The following is a 21,156-nucleotide window of genomic DNA, read 5'->3' as shown; positions in this document are numbered from 1 at the left end:
GCAACTTGCACTGGTGCAATTCGTCTACACTTGGGATGCATGGGTGAAGCTGCAGTTGTGGCTAAAAACCTCAGTGTAGCCCAAGCCTCAGTCCAGTTCCTAGGGGGATGGGTAGGTGGCCACATTATGAAAGAAAAATGCCTTCACAATTGCTACAAAGCAGCCAGTTTGTTGGCAGTCTCAGCACATGGGCCATAGACTCAGCACTGGCCACAGACAGAGCAATCAAACCCTTGCTTGACCCTAGATGTTGTCCTGTAATCAATCCAAGTCAGCAGATACATGGAATTACACAGACACAGGGGGAGAGGTCCAGAATTCTGGCCTTCTAGTTCCAAAAATGCATGCCTCTCACACTTGAGCTAATGGAGCAACCCCAGGGTTAACAATGCTGTCAATTCAACACAAAGGTCACAACCCTCCTGAGGAATGTCCTATGGCAGTGCATGGAGAGAAGAATCAGATTGACTTCTACAGGGCCTGCATGGGAGAGTAGGAGATTGAGAAAACTAGTGTCTGCAGCTTGCCAGAAAGTTGCTCTGTAGTTCCCAAGGTAGTCCCCTCCTCCTAGGCATGCCTGCCTGGACATAGGTTCATTGGATGGTTCAGAGTCTCTCGAGAAAGAAAATGCCAATTCTGGATCCATCAGCTGTACCAATGGTTCTGCTGGAGGGAAACCATGGCTGGACAATGGAATGGGAAAAAGAATCCTCCCATAAGCTGCATCACCTGATGGAATCAGGACCCCCCTCATGAGGGAAGGACCTGATGATGCTGGAGATCTGGGAAAACAAAATCTTGTCAGGTGGGACATAAGACTCTGCTCTCCCTGGAGTTCAAGAAGTCCTGCCCACCCAATCTGACAGAGCCAGAGCAGTTACAGTTTGTGCCACAGCTGGGCAATGTAGAGCTGGTACCGTTGGCAATTGTGGCTCTTGATGGTTGCCTTTTATTAATGACATCAGTTCCCGGAGTTTAGGCTTAGTTGGTACCAGAGGCACCTTTGCTGCTGGAGTGCAGTCTTGTACTTATCTGGGCTTTCTTGTCATGATCCTGACACTTAGAACATCCTAGGTACTCATAGGCTGAGTAGGAAGACTTGCTCAACTCAGGCAGGGTTGTATCAGACTTCTCTGAAGTGGCTTTAGAGGAGGGTTTGCTCTCATGTTTATGAGAATGCTCCCTGCCCTCCTGACAAGGCCCTGACGGGGGATCTGTGGAAGTAGATTCCTTCACTTGTAAGTCAGACCTCGTGGCAGGAGGTGCACTCCTTGCTGAGTCAGGCCAATGTATGGGGGCGGGAGGGGGGGGGGTTCCTCAGCCTGGGTTTGACTGTGGTCTCATGGCCTTCTCCATTAAGTGCTTCTTCAGGTGAAGTTCCCACCCCTCATGGGTCTGACTGGAGAAAGAGCAGCAGACACTGCAGCTTGCCGAGACGTGAGCTTCCAAGGCAGTACAGGCAATGTTGATGGTTGTCACTGACTGAGAAGGAGCTTGGACAAGAGGCACAGATTTTGAAGCCCGGATTCCTGGGCACAGTCCAGTACCCGTGACAGGGTACCTCGCTATCAAACTTAGCTAAAAACTAACAGATACAATTCTAAAATAATTCACAAAATAGATGTACAGATCAAAGAATAAAGGAAGACAAAGCTCCAGACACTGGAGGTTCTGACCCAGGCCAAGTGGCAGTAAGAAGGAACTGGAGAGGCAGTTCATTCGTTCTACCCTTTATCTCCTTGGCTACTGTCATCAGGGAGCAAGGGCGCATGTGTGGACCAATGGAAACTGCTATCAAGAATTCTCCAACCAGGGGTGCCTGGAGCACATCTGTACCCACAGTGGAATACATATAGGGAACAGAACTCTAAGAACTGTATTTCCATATTTAACTGCTGAGCTACCCAAGGGAGTCAGAGAGAGAGGCTGTGCTTTGAGTGCAATTTGGAATTAGACTGTGTCTACATTCAGGAATAGCTCTATCAGTCCTCAGTATAGCTACACCAGCACTGATCCTGACTGGACTAATTGAGGTTTACCCCTTCTTGTAATCGGGGTAAAGCCTAATCCATTCAACAGCTGCAAACCCTGGCTTGACTGGTCTACACCTAGTGCTTCTTCATCTTCCTTCTACAGCTGTCCAGATTGATTTTACAAACACAAAACCTTTTTTTTTTTTTGGCTAATGGTCAGTGGTAGATCAAATCTGGCCCCCAAAATTTCTTTTTACAAAACCTAAATTTACCAAATCTGAGTTCAATACAAGTATTTCCTTAATGTGTGTTCTTTAAGACAAAACTTCTCCAAAATTTCACTATGCCAGTACATGAGAACCTGAAAGTGAATTTGGTTAGTCTATTTGACTCCAAGTTGAGAGAAATGCAAGAAATGAGACAGCATAAATGGCAAAAAGTAAACTGGAATTTTGGAATGCAGTGAGCTTTCAGCCCCAAGAACTCCTCCATTTCTGTTACAGCTAGCATCCCCAGCAGGGGGAGGAAGAGTCATTGGGTAAATCCTGGCTCCAGTGAAGTTGATGGGAATTTTGCCACTGACTTCAATGGGGACAGGATTTCATGCCTTCTGAAAGAAAGAAAAAGATCCAAGATGTACATATCAGCAGCACTAGAACCTGAAAAGGCTCTTGGGAACCAGGACCTGGCTCCAAAGAGAAGAGAGATTCCAAACAGAACTCCCTCCTCGGGCACTGCCTTGAAAATTCTACCTCAGCAGCTTTCAACTTCTCATGTTAAAGGGACATTTTCATTGTAGTTAGTCCTAAAAAAACCAAATGAGGTATCATAGAATATCAGGGTTGGAAGGGACCTCAGGAGGTCATCTAGTCCAACCCCCTGCTCAAAGCAGGACCAATCCCTAACTAAATCATCCCAGCCAGGGCTTTGTCAAGCCTGACCTTAAAAACTTCTAAGGAAGGAAACGCATTCCCTAGGTAACGCATTCCAGTGTTTCACCACTCCCCTAGTGAAAAAGTTTTTCCTAATATCCAACCTAAACCTCCCCCACTGCAATTTGAGACCATTACTCCTTGTTCTGTCATCTGCTACCACTGAGAACAGTCTAGATCCATCTTCTTTGGAACCCCCTTTCAGGTAGTTGAAAGCAGCTATTGAATCCCCCCTCATTCTTCTCTTCCACAGACTAAACAATCCCAGTTCCCTCAGCCTCTCCTCATAAGTCATGTGTTCCAGTCCCCTAATCATTTTTGTTGCCCTCCACTGGACTCTTTCCAATTTTTCCACATCCTTCTTGTAGTGTGGGGCCCAAAACTGGACACAGTACTCCAGATGAGGCCTCACCAATGTTGAATAGAAGGGAATGATCACGTCCCTCGATCTGCTGGCAATGCCCCTACTTATACATCCCAAAATGCCATTGGCCTTCTTGGCAACAACAGCACACTGTTGACTCATATCCAGCTTCTTGTCCACTGTAACCCCTAGGTCCTTTTCTGCACAACTGCTGCCTAGCCATTCGGTCCCTAGTCTGTAGCGGTGCATGGGATTCTTCTGTCCTAAGTCCAGGACTCTGCACTTGTCCTTGTTGAACCTCATCAGATTTCTTTTGGCCCAATCCTCTAATTTGTCTAGGTCCCTCTGTATCCTATCCCTACCCTCCAGCATACCTACCTCTCCTCCCAGTTTAGTGTCATCTGCAAACTTGCTGAGGGTGCAATCCACACCATCCTCCAGATCATTTATGAAAATATTGAACAAAACCAGCCCGAGGACCGACCCTTGGGGCACTCCACTTGATACCGGCTGCCAACTAGACATGGAGCCATTGATCACTACCCGTTGAGCCTGACAATCTAGCCAACTTTCTATCCACCTTATAGTCCATTCATCCAGCCCATACTTCTTTAACTTGCTGGCAAGAATACTGTGGGAGAACATGTCATAAACTTTGCTAAAGTTAAGGAACAACACGTCCACTGCTTTCCCCTCATCCACAGGGCCAGTTATCTTGTCATAGAAGGCAATTAGATTAGTCAGGCATGACTTGCCCTTGGTGAATCCATGCTGACTGTTACTGATCACTTTCCTCTCCTCTAAGTGCTTCAGAATTGATTCCTTGAGGACCTGCTCCATGATTTTTCCAGGGACTGAGGTGAGGCTGACTGGCCTGTAGTTCCCAGGATCCTCCTTCTTCCCTTTTTAAAAGATGGGCACTATATTAACCTTTTTCCAGTCGTCCGGGACTTCCCCCGATCGCCATGAGTTTTCAAAGATAATGGCCAATGGCTCTGCAATCACATCCGTCAACTCCTTTAGCCCTCTCGGATGCAGCGCATCCGGCCCCATGGACTTGTGCTCGTCCAGCTCTTCTAAATAGCCCCAAACCACTTCTGTCTCCACAGAGGGCTGGTCACCTTCTCCCCATGCTGTGCTGCCCAGCGCAGTAGTCTGGGAGCTGACCTTGTTTGTGAAGACAGAGGCAAAAAAAAGCATTGAGTACATTAGCTTTTTCCACATCCTCTATCACTAGGTTGGCCTCCCTCATTCAGTAAGGGGCCCACACTTCCCCTGACTTTCTTCTTGTTGCTAACATACCTGAAGAAACCCTTCTTGTTACTCTTAACATCTCTTGCTAGCTGCAACTCCAGGTGTGATTTGGCCTTCCTGATTTCACTCCTGCATGCCCGAGCAATATTTTTATACTCTTCCCTGGTCATTTGTCCAATCTTCCACTTCTTGTAAGCTTCTTTTTTGTGTTTAAGATCAGCAAGGATTTCACTGTGAAGCCAAGTTGGTCGCCTGCCATATTTACTATTCTTTCTACACATTGGGATGGTTTGTCCCTGTAACCTCAATAAGGTAGAGTACTTTGAAACAAAGCTGACAACTAGAAGTAGTAGGCAGCTTTCAACCATATTTTATTTTAAATGGTTCTTTGCAGAAGTATGAAATCTGAGAGCACCAACACCTGTGCACCAACTATTTATGATGCAGAAGTCATTTGAGGCAGTGGAATTGCATCTCTGGTGCATCTCTTGGCAATAGAGAGGGATGAAAATATGAAAACCAGGGCTGTGTAAAGACTGCAGAGACACAAAGCTATGGGCAGGGAATGAAAAGCCAAAGAAGGGAGAAAACAAGGGAGACATATGGGCAAGTAAAGAGAACCGCTCCTGTCTTCTGCCTAGAGCAGAAGAGATCTCCCCCTCCTTGGTAAACAGCTGGCATGGCTGGAAGCTGAAGCTAGACAAATTTTGGACTAGAAATAAAGACAGACACCTTTTCAACAGTCTGTGTATTAACCCTTGCAACAACATATCCAGGGAGATGGTAGATTCTCCATCAACTGAATCCTTTAGAATGGATGTTTAGAAATACACTCGAGCTCAACCACAAGTTAAGGGCTTGATGCAGGAATTATTGGGTGAAATTCCAAGGCGTCTCTTACACAGGAGGTCAGACTAGGTGATCATAGTGGTCCCTTCTGACCTTAAAACTTATGAAAAAAAACCCCCAAACAAACGAGTGCTTCTCTTCTCCTTGACTGGTGTATTACGAGCTTCCCCCACCCATTTCAATCTTCATTAATCACTGCACGGGGAAATCAGGAACTTAATGAAATGGACTTTGTTTTAAACAAACACCTGGAAACACTCAATTTACTGGGACATGGCTATTTCCAATAGATAATCACATATGCAAGAGCCAGAGCATTTTAAATCTGTCACACGGTTACCTTGTGTGCCCTCCCACCTATTTATTGTAAGCACCTGTTGTCCATCTTCTTAGACAATAAGCTCCTTGGGGCAGGAATCATTTTTTGTTGTGTGTTTGTACAATGCAAAGCACTATGGGGCTGGGGAATTTAGGTGCTATTGCAATGCAAAATAATAAATAAGAATCAGCTGTTAAAGTGGAGGAGAGAAGCAGATAGAGCAATGTAATCCAAAGCAGAGATAAACCAAAGCCATAAAATTCAGTTCTGGACTTAAAATCAAAATTTATGGATGTTCAGATCCAAGAGCTTGTCTTGTTTTTAACTTTACATACTGGGCCTAGCAACAAAGCTGAGATCAGGATCTGGGCTCTCCCAAATGTAGGGCTGCTTGAACTGGAGTCAAGTTTTGGACAGATTGCTGGTCCGAAGCAGGGCAGAGTTTAATAGCCCTTAAAAAAATTGAGACTCACCATCTTCTTCACAATCCACAAGATCGAAGTGACCATTTAATTTCATTTCTAGAACAAACACCAATCGTGTGCCACAGAATAAAGCAATATTGGTTTGATTTATTTTAATTAAATAAACCCTAAACAAACTTATGGCTTCTGCAAAGATTGTTTTTGGAAAAGGTATAACAATAGCTAGAAACAAAAAAAGAGCTGGATCTGGAATATTAAAGGGCTTTCACGGAGAATGCCCTTACAATGTCAAAGGCTTTGGACTCTCTTTAATGAACAATGTGTTTATAATGCAAGAATCACACTTAGCCCTGGGGCTTGGGAATCTTTATCAATGGAACATTAAATGGTCCAATGTCAAAACAAATGACTTAACCCTCAAAAATCAAGCCTCCAGACAAAGGCCTGAGTAAATAGAAGATGCCTTGAAGGTCAAAAGATTCTGGCTTTGCCATCAGACCAGGCAGGGAAGTGAGCTTTAGAGCCGAGGGCCCTCCAATGAAGACATCCTGTCAGCAACACTCAGATGTTCAAATCTGGAGAATGCCAATAACTATACACATCAGCGGATTCTGATGGTCACAAGGGGATCTGGGGATGGAGACAGTTACTAAAGTAGCGAGGGTCAGATTTTGAAAGATGAATTGTACCCTGAAATTTAAGGCCAATGTTCTTTCTACCTCAACCCATCTTTCGGAAACAAACACCAGCTGGCTACATAGCCTGGAAAAACAAACTGCAAAACAGATTATTTTCTTCTTTCCGAGTGGGAAGCAGGAGCCCCAGAAGCGGATGATTGACCAGATGGGTGCATTAGGTCCCCGAGCCATTAAATGGGATTATTAACAATATCAATGTTCAGCCAGTTTGGTAACGGAACAACACCATATGTGCACAGGCACCCGCATACTGATCTTTCCAGACACTGGCTCATACCTCTAACGTTCTAGGCTGGCTGGCAGTCCCTGGGATGCTTCAAAGTGCAAGATGTCAGATGCCCAATCCTGAGTGATCTGTATGGCAAGATTGCCATCCACTATTCACCTGCTTCCAAATCTACTGACTGCTTTCTGTTCTCACAGGGAATGGATTGGGAGGTGGACACCTAGGAGACACCAGGCCACAGAGGAATCAAGGTCAGTGCTAAGAACTTGGAGATCCTGGCTTCCAGACCAGCACACAGCCCAGTAGATCAGGCTACCTTTCTGTGAATAAACCAGAAACTAGAGTTGTGGTAAAATGTTAACAGGGCATCCTCTTTCACTGCAAGTTGCTGAACTGTGGCAAAAGGAATATGCAGACACCTACCAACAGCCAGAGAATGAAGGAATGCACTGTATGCTAGTTGAGTGCCTCTGACTCTGGTGTTTTCTAGTGCCTGGTGGGTGGGGAAGAGCTACACACAAATGCAGAGTCTGTGTGTATGTGAGAGAACGAACATGCATTCGTTTTAAAAAAAAAAAAAAGACACGAGCAGCTGATATTTTGCCAACTGGATCTTCTCTCAGTCTCAATTCCTATTACACTGCAGGTACTTGACAGGAGATTTTTCATTTGTGAGGGACATTTACTGCTCCAAGGCATAGGTTGGTATTTGCAGATCCCCTGCTGTCTGCGCAAAGGTTTCTGGTGGAAAGCAAGCACACAGGTGACTGTTCGCAGGAGGGCTTGGGAGAGACCTCTCCTCCTGCATACACACGTGGGTTCCTGGTAACAGCCATGTGCACAGGTAGGGGAGAATGGAGCCCTTTGTCTGAGGGAGTATTTGCTTAGGCAAAGAGGTTTATATGCAGCTCGGGAAACGTCTCTGCACAAACTCTTGAAATTGCCAGCTGTCTGCACACCCCCTATGGAGGGTTTAGCAACACATCCACGTGGAGAACACACACAGTTCACAAACCCTGGTTATAGCTGAAATTCCTGTGTGCCATAGCCTGGTATGTACCTAATCTGCTTGTACGAAGAAAGCTGATTGGGTCTGATGCTAATGATTAGACAGAGACAACAACCAAAACGTCCCGTAGGTTTAAACTTAATTTAGGAGTGAATTAAGTCTTAAGAGTGCAAGGGGCTAACAGTACCAGCGATTAGCTTGAGCCAGACACAGCACAGACAGGTGCTGCGTAAGTTTCCCTAAGTACAGCTCAGCCAGTGCACCACAGTCCTGATCTGCTCTTCCAGTCCTCGGCTCCCCACCCGGGCTTTGCAGATGAATCCCAATGCTGTCCCAACAGTCCCCCAACCACCAATGCCAAATGCACCACGCTCCTGACTGGCAGCACCTCTGCTCATCTATTCCCCCACTGTCCCTATTCGCTTCCTTTACAACTTCAGTAGCCATTCGATATTAACATCATCCAGGCCAGTGGTCACCAACTGGTTGATCACGATCTACTGGTCCATCCTAGAGGATCTCCCAGCTGATTGTGATCTCCCTGCCTACCTTGGCTCACACCACTCCCGGAAGCAGCCAGCACAGCCCAACGGCCCCGGGGGGGGGGGGAGGGGGGAGACAGGGGTCTCCCTCTGTGCGCTACTCCTGCCTGCAAGCAGTGTCCCCGCAGCTCCCATGGCCGGGAGAGCTGAGGGGTAGCGCTTGCAGAGAGGGGCAGCGCGTGGAGCCATATGCCCCCCCCACTCCCAAGGGGCCACAGGGGTGCGTTGGCCCCTTCTAGGAGTAGTGTGGGGCCGGGGTAGACAGGGAGCTTGCCTTAGCCTCACTGCACCCACTGCCGACGGGGAGCCACCGGAGGTAAGTGCTGCCTGACAAGAGGCTGCACTCCAACCCTCATCCCTGAGCCCCTCCTGGAGCCGGCACCCCATACCCCCTCTTGCACTCCAAACCCCCTCCTGCACCTGAAGCCCCACCCTGAGCCGCCACTCAGAGCCAGCACCCCAACCCCCCCTCCTGCACCCCAACCCCCTCCCAGACAGCACCCCATATTGCCTTCTGCACCCTGAACCCCTTCCTGCACCCAAAACTCTGCCCCAGCCCTGATCCCCCTCCCAGAGCCAGCACCCTGTACCCCCTCCTGCACCCCAACACTCTGCCCCAGCCTGGAGCCCCCTCCTGCACCCAAACAACTCCCTCCTAGAGCTTGCACCCCTCACCCCCTCCTACACCCCAACCCTGGGCTCAGCCCAGAGCCCCCTCCCACACTGCAAACCCCTGGGCCCCAGCCCAGAGCCTGCACACACCCACCCTGAACGCCAACCCTCAGCCCCAGCTGGCAAAAGTGAGTGAGGGTGCGGGACAGTGAGTGACAGAGAGAAGTGGGGGGGGGGGGTAGAGAAGAAGAGATGGAGTGAGCAGGGCAGGACAGATCCTGGGTTGCCCTTAGATTGAAAATGTGATCTTGGGTGTAAAAAAGGTTGGAGACCACTGACCTAGGCTCAGTGGAGTGCCCTGTGCATGCTTTGAGAGCAGGGAGGTGGATGACTCGTGGTCATTTACCAGTAAGCAGAAGTATATTGACAGACATTTGTGGGTGGTTTCACCTCCATTTCACTCCACAAAGTTGACCACAACTCTTTTACATGAAAAGCTGGGAAGAGAGAGACAGCAGACTGTTCACCTCTTGTTAAACTCACAAAACTGCATCCTTGCATAAGGGGGTGTTTTTTCTCCCCGCCAGCACTTTCTAACCATGGCAGTCACGCTGCTTCAGTGTGGTCTCTGCTGCCGGCCAATTTTGTTATTCTTTAAAATGATACCTTGAACCTTAAACACAGATGGCTGCGTTCGCAAACAACCACACTGGCCATGCCACAGGCTTCTCTACCAGCCACACAGCCAGAATACTCAGGGAAAAAAATTTCTCAACTTTCAAGGAAATAAGGATGCTATTTTAAAATAATAGATTTTAAATTTGAATTGAAAAATGTGTGTATGTGTCAATTCAGTGTGAGGTCTCCTCGAGCTTAGGAGTGTTCAGACTCACGGTTTTGGGTCAGGTCTTAAACAAGACCTAGTTCAAGAATAACTTTTCCTTTACCTATCTGCCATGACCAGAGTTCTGAGTTTTGTCTTTCCCCCGCTACAGCCTCCACAGAATCTATATCAGCTGAACCAGTCCGAGGAACGCAGCAGCCCCCTGCTCGGCAGTAAGATAGTAGTGGGATCAACCATTGCAGGAGACACCCAGAATCCTAAACTTTGGAGCTGGCAGGTAAAATACCTTTCAGTTTGTGCTGTTTTATTTGAACTGTCCCAGGGACCAGGGTTGAATGGGCACTGGAGACTCCGCAGGTCAGGAAGGAGGTGTGCTCTCAGAGTAATGTGAGGATTGGGAAACCTCGTGCTGTGGACAAATTCTCTAGGGTTGTCTTTGTACCAGCACTAACTTCACATGCGCACACACAAACGGGAGAGGGAGAAACCCAACAATGCGTGCCAAGTGGAACAGGAAAAACTGGAGGGGAAGGAAACTGTATTTTCAAGCTACTCAGATGGTATTATAGACAATGGAGAGCCAAGTAAACAAATTAAAAAGCAATAAAGAAAGAGGTCAGCAGTCCCTTTGACTCCTAGCTCCTCTCATTTCAGCAGGTTTCTGATCAACTTTGTTTGACCGCAAGGAGAAGTTTCCTGTTTTGTTGATGGTGCTTCTGAAAAATCTATCCGGTCCAAGAGCAGGTTGCACGTGTCTCGTTTTTCTGTGAGCTACTCGGCTGCAATGATAAGGACAGAGAGGCCTTAAGAAAGAGCGAGCACTCATTGCATGCCTGAGCCTGAATGCAATGGGAAGAACACTGCCATGGGATAACAGACTCGGAAAAGTGGAGGCCCAGCCAAGTTTATTTTTAAAAGGCTGGATGGATTTATCCCCTGGCAATGTTCTATCCCAATTACTTTATTTTTTAATTCTGCTCAAGGATTAAATGATAACGATGTAATTATCTTATGCAGTTTGAGGCAGCAGAAGCAGCATGAAGGTTGCTCGCTAGACAGTTAATACAAACATCCTGATTGCCCTTTAGTGCAAATTTGTTTTATGGGGGGGGGACACAACTTATTCACCCCTCTCTACAGAAAGTTACTAATATAGGGGGAAATTTTGCCTGAATTACATCCTGTGCAACCCGAGTGATCAGAAGGGGAGCAAACAAAGGCAGAACTTGGCCACTATATTTGTCTAGTAAGTAAGGTTTTTTTTGTTGTTGGTTGTGGGATTTTGTTTTTAAAATGAAAGGAGGGAACTGCCCCATTCCATTCTTTCCGCCACCCCAAAAAATTCCTTTTCACTGAATTTTTGGAATTTACCACAAGGACAAGTAGACAGAAAGAAATTAATGATGCAGCTTTGTTTCCATATATCATGGCACAAGTGAAATCATCTCGCAATTAAATAATCCACCCACATTCACCTTGGGCGGCAGCTGTGACGCAAGGGGGAATTCACCCCTAGGCATGCGTAAGTAGTGGAACTGTCATAGCTGTTTCTTATGGGTTCCAATACAGGCGAGCAGCTTTAAAATCCGGTCAGCGTTCCACAGGAGACCACCTTGGAAACACTGTGACTCAGCCCATATCCCGGCTGGGTTGGCTTCATCCACTTTCAAGGCTGGGCTGGTTAGCTCCGATCCTCCTTTAGTGGCACTGGCAGCTCTGAACCTTCTTTCTGCATCATGCGTGCTTCCTTAACTTTCACTGAGCCGTTGTCAAAATAAAAATCAATACACTTCAGTTTATGCTGACTCCCTTCCGCCTCATTTACACCATGGGACTGGAGGATCTCAGGCCAATCAAATGTGGGAGACCTATATAAGATTCTCAAATGAACACAAAGTCTTATGTTTTGTTTTCTTGGAGGGATCTTTTCCAAACAGGTATTCGGGTATTAGTTCCGATTGCCAAGAGAGAAGTGGGAAACTAAACAGTCTTCTACCATTGACGTGGAAAACTACTCCTACTACTTGGATTCATTGTACACAGATTCACAATATAAAACATTCCCACCAATAGACTTGGCCCATTACTTGCCAACAGCAAAGTTCTCACACACGTGAAGGCTGTGGAACACAAATACAAAAGGGATTTGGACACTGGGGACTTTCTGCAGAGTTCTGCTAACCTCAGACCAAGAGAAGGTCAGCTTCAATTAAGAACACACTATACCAAGCAAGGAACCACTTTCAGATTTACATCTAGAATATTGCATTGGAGGAGTCTTTGGTGGACATTAAGTATCTCCTGTGTAACTTATTCAAGCTTAGTCCATGCTCAGACTACTTAGCTATATGATGAGTTTTTACAACCTCTAGTCGTCTGTTCATTCTCCGAAGTTATGTTTACACTCCAAGCTTTCCCTCTTATTGCATGACTACCTACTTTGCTCAAGATCCTTTGGTGAGAGACCTTGTCAAAGGCTTTCTGAAAATCCAAGAACATTATATGCACGGGATCATCCATGTCCACACATTTGTTGACCCCTCAAAAGAATTCTAATAGATTGGTGAGGTATGATTGCCAGTGCTCATCTTGCAGCTGAAACATTCGGGCAGCAGATTGTTTTGTTACAGAGCTATCTGAAAGCACAGCTGTTATAGGCCACCTTTGCTCATTGAGTCTTTCGAACATATCATATACCGAATTCAAGCAAGTTTTACAAAACTGGATCAGATGGTGTCACTTAACCTGAAGCTGTGTTTGTTTTCTTTCAAGTGCTTTTGCAGCCACGGTGCTGGGGTGGAAGTGTGCAACTAGTCTACTTGCAGCTGCAACAGCACGATCCACACTACTTGAAGAAAACCCATCATTTATGGCTAGCTGCAAAGTACAGGCAAAACAATTGACAGATTCCCATGTAACATACCTCGGTGCGTTTGCGAGCACAGTGTTGCTTGCATTATTGTGTACTCACGCCAAGACACTGCCTGCCACACCCCATCTTTCCACAGTAGTGTTTAATTTTTCAGAAAGCTTTTACACTGTATGTCAGTTTGTAGAACTGCGGATCGAAGCTCCCAATTTTCAATAGAATGGCAAGTGACAGTCATGTAGCTTTCTGTAGTTAATGCTGTCCAGCAGTTAGTGGTGAAAGCTACTTTAACGGCGTTTTCCAATTTTTCCCAGAGAGATTTCAGTCTTCATAGCACTTCTCTTGTTGCGGGGTTACAGTCTGTCTCACAGGCACACGTATTCAAGGTCTACAAAACTCATCAATGCACAAAAACCTGTACCTTCAACCACACTTACAGGCAACATATCTGTAGTGATCATGGTGCACAACAACTCAGCTAGTTTTTTGGCACGTTGTGTGTTGCATTTTTTTGAACTGCCAGAAACAAAAACAGTCAGTGTTGTTTGATTTTTGCATTTTTTTTCACATGAAACAGGGATGTTTCAGCTTCAAATGGTTCAGCATTGCTCCGGAACTGTTTGCATACCTCAGCTCTGTATTACACAGTTTACATTTAACAGTGTCTTCTCTTATCTTTGTGAAATGATTCCAAGCATTACTTCTTTTCAATCACTCCATCTTCAAACTATGGGTGTGCTTACTGCTCTGGAAAAGTAGTTACCAAAAATCGCAATAAACCTTTAAACAACATCAAGTGGGTTAACGCTATCAAAGTGTGACATCAGTTCCATAGAAATGGTTCTAACAATGCAGAACATAGTTTCACATACACTATGAAATGTAGAAAAAATACACAGGCAAGAAAATAAGGCCCACATAAAATAAGGACACTTAAAACCCAATTCTCACAGCACAATTGCTACATATTTCTGGTATTGCTGTGGTGTTTTTAACAGGCACATTAGGTATTACAATGTCATGGAACTATTTTACCAATCTGTTTTAAACGTTAACTGCAATGTATTAACAGTAAGACTAATACTTATCATTTAACCACTTAATATTTTACATCTCTACTGCAGACAATGACAGACAGCATAGCTCTGCCCTGGCTACAATAGATCCTGCTGTAACTTGCCTCTGTTCACAGCCTGAACCTGCAAGCGCGCTGTGCACAAGAACTGCAAATCTATTAAAAAAAAAAACCACCCTCCAAAATCCTATAAACATCTCCCTGAGGAATGGAAAAATTAACTTCAGAAAGTAAATCAGGAACAGAGTAAAACGTAGAAACCTGTTCAGTGCCAGGAGACTTTAAAAGAAAAAATCACCAGCCATCTAAAAGTCAATTAAAAAAGTCATTTTACTGGGGTGATTGAATGAGCCAGAACTACATTAAGGTGGGAACTAATATGCAATTAAGTCTTCTCACCAAAATCAAAACTGGCACTGTGGGATAGGAAAGGTCCTAGAATCACTGCAAACTCCCATAAACTATACTCTGAGTGGGGTGTGTATCCAGTACAGGATGTAGCAGGCAAGTGGGCTCGCTAGCAAGTCATTTATCTCGTTGGCTTATTCTATTTTTAAATATGATAAGTACTATCAGGGCTCCAAATTACCTTTGTGTACAATGTATGCAGACTTGCATTTCTATGACTGTCACCTTGGTCTTCTCTCTCTTATTCTACACCCATCTGTCACGTATTGCCTATATTTAGGCTCTGATTCGGGAAAGCACTTATGCACATGCTTAAAGTTAAGTATGTGTTTAAGTTGCACTGACTTCAGTGAGACTTAAGCACTCTGCTGCAGAGGGATGTTTTCCTGAATCAAAGCCCTGGATTGTAAGCTCTCCAGGAGAGGGACTGACTCTGAGCACGTCCTTGTGCTGCCCAGCATAACAGGGTCCCAAATTGAACCTCTGAGCACAACTGTTGATACAAACAAATTTAAAATTTTTATTAAAACTAATGTTAAAATTATATAATATACAGGCTGAGAAAAGAGTGTTTGTACATCTGGGTATAGTGCTTAGATTATCCACAAATACCAAGTTTGTTTTTAAACTCATAAGATACATATAGTGCATAATCAGCAATAACCTAAATTTAGGTGAATGAATTTAAGAATACACTTTAGATATTTAGCATCCAAGTATTCAGGTACATTACTCATGAAAAAAGTTATACAGAGAGTTTGTGGCGGAAAGCAAAATATAGCAATGAGTGCAGATCGTCCCTCAGTAATTGAGAATTTAGGATTGGTTGTCAAGCGTAGCATTGACCGACTCCACATTCTCTCAGCACTTGCTCGTTACTGGGGTCTCAGCTGCCCAGGGCTCCGACGATCAGCACGTGAGTTTGAACCTCGTAGCCCCTAGCTCTCAGGGTGTCGGCCAGAGGGGCATATTTCTCCAGCTTTCGAGATCGGGAGTCATGGAAAGTCAGGGGTCCTGTTTTCAAAGAGCACTGTGACGTCCACAATGACGATCTTCTTCCGGTCCTCATTGGTGATGACGATGTCCGGTTGCAGTTGGTTGTTGGTTCCAGGGATGGTGGAGTTCACAGCAACCTTCCCTATGGGTGGTGGGATGGCTCTGACCAGGCGATCTTCCAATACCCAACTTTACCCATAATCCAGTAACTGTACAATCTCCCTCCCACCAAGATAAATTATAGCTCCTTGCTAAAATGGAAATCTGGGCCATCCATACCTCTTAAAGGAGAAGAATCTCCTAAGGAAAATCTATATATACACAAAGTATATTTTTTTAAAATAAGATATTCATTCCATTGTACATTCCAAGTGACTGCCTGGATTAACTGAGCTCTCACATAAATTACATTAAGAGGAGCTGGCTCTGGTAGAGCATAGTCATTTCCTCCATTCACATGCTGTAATGAGCATAGTTAATGAGCCCCTGAGACAAGTACACTGAATCCAATTGCAACCCTCATCTCACCCCCAACAACGCTTCCTGGCAATTTTCCCAAACAAGGCACTGCAAACCTTAACCCTGAAGTCCCAAACTCAAAGACCACAGAGTTAGCTGGGATATAAAAATCTAGCTAGATTCGATAATCCTACCTGAGACCCTGGGGACCCACTTCTGTGGCTCCAAAAAACCCCTGCAACTCCCCATCTGCACAGATGGTACCAGGGCATTGTGGTAAGTAGCCTGGCAATTTACACACACTAATTAAGACAAATCAATGATGACTAGTTAAAACATTAAGACCCACTGGAGCCCAGAAATTAAGTCCTCTGTAGCTAAAGTACGCACCTTAACACACAGAAGAGGCAAACAGGCCTATAAAGGGCTGCCATCATGACAGCCTTCTATGCAGGCTGTAGGAAGTGTGCTCCAGAGAAACCACAGCTCCAACTATAAGGAGGAGGAGAAATAAGGCTCTTTTATTTACTTGTACATGGACAGTGCTATTTTTCCATGGCATCCAATTAGTTTAAGAGCTTCTTCGAATTGAATTTCAACATAAAAATGATTTTGTGGCTGATTTCCACTCAAAGGTAGGCTGGAAACAAAGTATTTCGGGGTGTAGGATTTTATGGGATACCTTCTCTGCCTTTTGTTTTTTCAAAAGCCTCCCAAATTCTTTCCTTGGATATTTCAAAGGTAGCGAACACATTAAACAGTTACTACCACTATAGTCCAGATCAAAATGAAAGGCTTTTTTGGTGTGTGTTAAATTTACACTACCTAATAGAAATGCTTTCATTAGTTATATTTAAATAATCACTAAAAATCACTTGCAGAACAAAAGACCATTGAACATTTTCCAGCATTGAAGGAAACCCAAATCCAAGAATGTTGGGCTAGTGTAAGAGAACCAGGAAGTGAAATTCTTCAAGTTTGGTGTTACTTACCTGTCCAAGGCCCCAATCCTGCAATGAGAGGTATGCAGGTGAACCGTACCCCCATGCGGAGACCCACTGAAGTCTATGTGGATTGGTACAGGGCTCTTAGCTGTGTGCCACTTATTGCAAGGTCAACGTCCAAGCAAAGAAACAGCGAGAAAGGATGAATATAAATTAGAGTGTTAAAATTCGGTTTCAATAATAATAGTGTTACAAATTTTCATCTGGAAAGTGCCTCTTTAAGAGTTCCAATGTGCTTTTCTTGGAGATTATTTGGTTTTATTAAAGCCGATACCAACAGAAACAGGAAACATTCTGAACCCAGAACAAAAATGTCCCATTTAAGTACCTACTATTTTTTTGGAAGTTTTTCTCCTTCAATTTTAATTAAGCTCTCCCCAGGCTCAGCAGCTTGGCGTGCTTCGCTTTAAAGTAAGCTTAGTCCCTAGACCAGTTTCTCCCCACCCCCTATTGCTCACAGCTTCCACTGTTTACATAAAGCTTAAGAAATAAACGTGCTTTTACTAAAATACATGGATTACTAGTTGGTCAGTGATCAGGAACATTGTACTGTTGATGTTCCCTCTTCATCTGGAGCCAAACAAATAGTAAGAGTTTGTATTGCTCCTTATGCAACAACTCACGGTCACTTTATAATTCACAAATGATGTTATACTGGGGGATGCATAAGAGAATTCTCCTCTACACAACCAATCTATTGCTCCATTCACTCAGTTCAACAACCCAAGAGATAGGACGAGGTCTTGGGGGTGTAACAGACTGAAAAAAACAAAACAAAAACACAGGCTTGTTAGACTAGGTGTCCCTTATAAGAAACAATTGGTGTGTAGCTATCAACAATAGCAAATTAACATTTTAGTTAACTAATGCTGTGCTTTATTAGTATCTTGCAGTTAAGGCTCTGGACTGGGAATCACGAGGTCTAAGCCTGGCTCCCAGCTCTGCTATAGGCTTTTTCCTTGGCCAAATCACTCAATCTCTCTGTTCTACAATTCTCCATCTATAAAAGGGATACTATTACTTTCTCAGTCTGTCTTGTCTATTTAGATTGTAACTTTGGGGAGCAGGGAATGTCTTTTGTGTAATTTGTAGGTTTAGCACATTACAGTTCAATTTCAGGTCGGACTGTAGGTGTTACTGTAATATAAATAATTACACACCAAAAAAAACTATGTTAAAAGAGCATTACTCATGTTGCAAAGTCAAGCACTCAATAGTTAGGAAATGCCAGGGTTAAGGTTGCCTGTGCAACCAATTTTATGGGGAGTTGGGACAAGGGGAAATGGCTTCCCCAAAAGAGGGTTCTGTTTCCATTGTGTATATCACCACCAGAGTATGATTTATATAGCACACAACAAGCATTGGGCTGGGTATTATACAGGCATTTGGAAAAGTTAATTTCATTGCAGGTACCGTGTGGGTGTTATTGTTTCTTTTTCTCAGTTTGAGGCACTGTCCCAGATGCAGGAAATGTCAAATAAGCACCAGCGAGCTATGCCATGGGGAGAACACCCAGGACATACTATTTGAACACCAAACTAAAGAATGGACTGGCCAAGCATTCCTGGAAGCAGGGCCTTGCGGGCCCTGGGCAAGGTGCTCAGAGTCGGGATGTCAGTTTCTTAAAGGTTAAAAAAAAATAACAGTTCCCTGTTACTCTTAGGATACCGACTTGAGTTACTGACAGAATGTGTTGGTAATGTGGCTACGTGATAGCTGTTATTCGGCGGAAGATGTATAATTCCTTTCCTAGAAGGTTTCCCCTCCTTTGTTTCCCCAAGAACCATTGCCTGCTGCAGTGACCCTCCTTTTGGCCAACTACGCTTGGATGCATTGAACTTTGGCAGGGTAGGAAGGGAGGTTGCTCAATAGCAACACATGTTCTTCCTTGCTCCACCATCTGAAAGCTCCCAGCCCCAAGAGCGAGGTACCTGACCCTCTGACAAGCATTTTAGGCTGGCCCAGCAGCCACCCCCACCTCACACCCAGCAGTCTCACACCCGCTCGAACTGAGCCTTGGGTTAAGACATTCATAACCCTCAGGCAACCTAGGTGGAAGCATTCCCCACATCCAGAGCCTGGTGAGCCTCCTTCCCTATCAGTCATGGCTGGGATGATTTAACTGGGAATTGGTCCTGCTTCGAGCAGGGGGTTGGGCTGGATGACCTTCTGGGGTCCCTTCCAACCCTGATATTCTATGATTCTATCAGGATCTACAACAAGCCACGGGACCCACCTAAGATAGGAGGGAATTCCATGGCTTGATGGCTTGTAGGGGACATATGGCAGGGGTTGCTCTTGTAGACTTGAGTGCACCAAATCTGATCCTTCACCGCTTTATGGAACAGTCCAGCTGAATCCAGTGGCGAACAAGTTCCTTGTTCTTGGCTTCCACTGGGTGACTGTAAGAGACAAAAATCCCTTCCACAGTAAGGCTCTCACTCCAGATTTCATTGCATGGGATTTTACAGGGATTTCTATAGAAACCTGTTTGTTTCAGTCATGTTAAAATTCCATAGAACTTTACCATAAGGGAGCGAGGCAGCTGAATGCAAACACAATCCAGGTGCTCACTCAGTTGCATAGGCCTAGCTAACAGCTATAAGGGTTATATGCCACATTCCTCCTTTCCCCGTGCCCTGCAGTGCAGGCAGCTTTTTGCAACACTGTGTCATCTTTAATAGATTACCACCTGGAACCAGCTTCTCAGCAAAATGCTCCTTCCTTCCCCTTTCCCCAAGGAAAGGGCTTTGATCCAGTACACCAGTTCATTTAAACGCAATGAAATAGCTTGGCCTAGAGGTACCAGTGCTGTGCACTGCCACATAAGCAGCACACACAAGTTTGATTCATGGACCTGGCTCTTTCTCCCATGCTGAGCACACTATGGTAGCAACATGGTCTACCACCAGCCTGTGAGGATGGGGAGATCACTGCTGAGTGACAAGAGTTGGATGACCACTACTGAAAGATGAGTAAGCTGATCAGGGCAGGGATTGCAGCATCCTATACACATTTGAACAGCAAATAAAATGGGAAAGGCACAGACAGGTTCTGAAAGGGGCTGCTGGAGACTGGGCCTTGAGGGGGAGGATTGTAAAAGGGGAAGGGATTCTTACCAATCTCAGGACAGCACCTCTGCTGCAGGGGACCTTACAAGAAGGAAGAATAAATAAGTGAAATGAGATCCACTGCTCTGTTCATATCTACACAGGTTTCATGCAGGAAGACTCCCTGCTACGTCGCTGGAAAATAGTGCTGCTATCTCTTTAACGAGCTGCTTGTTTACAGCACCTGGCAAGACCTGTTATACCAGGTAACTGTCTGATATTTGAAACGCTTACAGTTGAAAGCGTGTTACAGCAATTCAGAACATACTTAATGTGGGGTTTGCAACATCCCCAACCGACTCAGGGTGGATGAACAGAAATGAACCCCCAGCAAAGCAAGTCACCCCTCAAGTCTACTAACAACCTACTTCTATTGACCGTACACACTGTAGTTTGTCTGAGATTGCTCTAAGAAAAACCTGGGATGAGGGAAAATGTGCACAACATTTACACACACGTGCTATGTATACACACTCTATATGGCGCATGCACAGCTTAATTTTCAGAAGTACTGAGCACCTAGAGATTCCATGTACTTCAACTGGAATTTTGGGTGCTGAACCCTTCCATAAAATCGTAGCGTGTGTCTGCATATATAGTATATCCACATACACACCCAAAATGCAGCTATACATTTATAAACACAGGTAGATAACTTCAAGTTCACGAAGGTTTCCAAGGGACATAACTATAACTGCAAACTCCTTGGGTCAGAGACTCTTTTTTGGTATGTTTTGTACAGCACCCAGCACAATGGAGCTGCAGCCCCAAGGTGCTACCACAATACAAGAGTAATGAAATCAGGCGTTCACAAAAGAAAAAGCAAACAAACAACAAAATAAGCGATAACTCACTTAGGTTGAGGGAAACAACGATATCTGCAATTAATTAAGATGAGTTTTCCAACTTTGAGGTTCATAAGCATCAGATTTGTTCTGTATAAACGATATAGATATTATAACATATGTACTATGTTATAACACACACACACGGGTCCTATGAAAAAAGTGCACTGTTGTTGGTCCAGTAAAAGACAGCACCTCACCTTACCTTGTCATTCTAGCCATTGACATTTGGATCTTTACCAAGCAACAACATATAAGACAGTCACTAGGATAAAAAAAAAAAAAAAAGTTCCCAGGTCACTAAATTTAGAGTCTGCTGATAAAAAGGGTACTGGCGCAATGC

At 44.8% G+C, this 21,156-nt stretch overlaps 1 protein-coding gene, 1 long non-coding RNA gene and 1 pseudogene across 2 annotated transcripts in view; all 3 read right to left on the bottom strand.

Moving 5' to 3' along the window:
• The window catches only part of SLC16A2 (solute carrier family 16 member 2), an 87,351-nt gene that overhangs the window by 54,043 nt on the left and 12,152 nt on the right, over positions 1 to 21,156 (bottom strand). The window lies entirely within an intron of this gene.
• Positions 12,589 to 13,636, bottom strand: LOC141993645 (zinc finger BED domain-containing protein 4-like; annotated as a pseudogene).
• On the bottom strand, positions 14,988 to 16,988 carry LOC141993124 (uncharacterized). The gene is made up of 3 exons (XR_012640786.1): positions 16,847 to 16,988; positions 16,245 to 16,346; positions 14,988 to 15,537 (listed from the first exon to the last, which is right to left on the bottom strand). It is a non-coding gene; the product is annotated as an uncharacterized LOC141993124 (long non-coding RNA).

This window comes from Natator depressus, chromosome 9 (genome assembly GCF_965152275.1).
Source record: "Natator depressus isolate rNatDep1 chromosome 9, rNatDep2.hap1, whole genome shotgun sequence".
NCBI classification, from domain to species: domain Eukaryota; kingdom Metazoa; phylum Chordata; order Testudines; family Cheloniidae; genus Natator; species Natator depressus.
This window is presented reverse-complemented; position numbering and strand designations above follow the sequence as displayed.